This window comes from Morone saxatilis, unplaced genomic scaffold (assembly GCF_004916995.1).
Source record: "Morone saxatilis isolate NCDOM2014 unplaced genomic scaffold, NCSU_SB_2.0 Contig5, whole genome shotgun sequence".
Taxonomy (NCBI): domain Eukaryota; kingdom Metazoa; phylum Chordata; class Actinopteri; family Moronidae; genus Morone; species Morone saxatilis.
In genome coordinates this window covers 22,684,830-22,685,543 of record NW_023340095.1, presented here as the reverse complement: position 1 = coordinate 22,685,543, position 714 = coordinate 22,684,830, and positions in this window count along the sequence as shown.

Here is a 714-nt window from a genome sequence, read left to right as displayed (position 1 = left end):
GACAGGTGGGAGGAGCAGCCATACAGTATGTGGTGGTCAGTTGGCCGCATCCAGAGCGCCCTGTGTACCGCATCAGGCCCGAGGGCAAGGAGGGGCCTGAGCACTCCCTTAATTACAACCTCCTCCGGCCATGCCTCCATTACTCGCCCCAGAGGACAGCTGTGGCTAAAAATGGCCAGACAAACGACAATGCCACTTGTGACAGGGGTGTGGAGCCCCGATTTAAAACTGGCTTGCTGATTGACAGAGTGCTCCTCAGTAGAACTCAGGTTTTAAATCGGGGCTTCACACCCCCGTCACACAGTGCTAAGGTGATGTTAGTTTAATGTTATGCTTCACACAGACACGTCTTTGCATGCAACTAACTCCCTTTTAACGGCACCGTTAATCTAAGATCACACACACACATATTCGGCCTAAACCTCAGCACACACGAGGAGAGGGAACGGAACTCAACCCTCCCACTCTCCTATACTCTTGTCCAACACGTGTTTCATACATTGAAACATCTGGTCAGAGGACAAAGGACACACACCTTTTCTGGCGCGCAACCCCCCCATGTGCGCACACACACACAGACACACCTTTTTCCTCTAACTTAGTTCCTTTAAGTTAGATTGCACATTGTGTATTTTCTGTTTGTGTTTATTATCTCATTAATAAATGTTTGTGTTTATAAATGCTGGCCTGCAAGAGTGGGTGATACCAACCTCT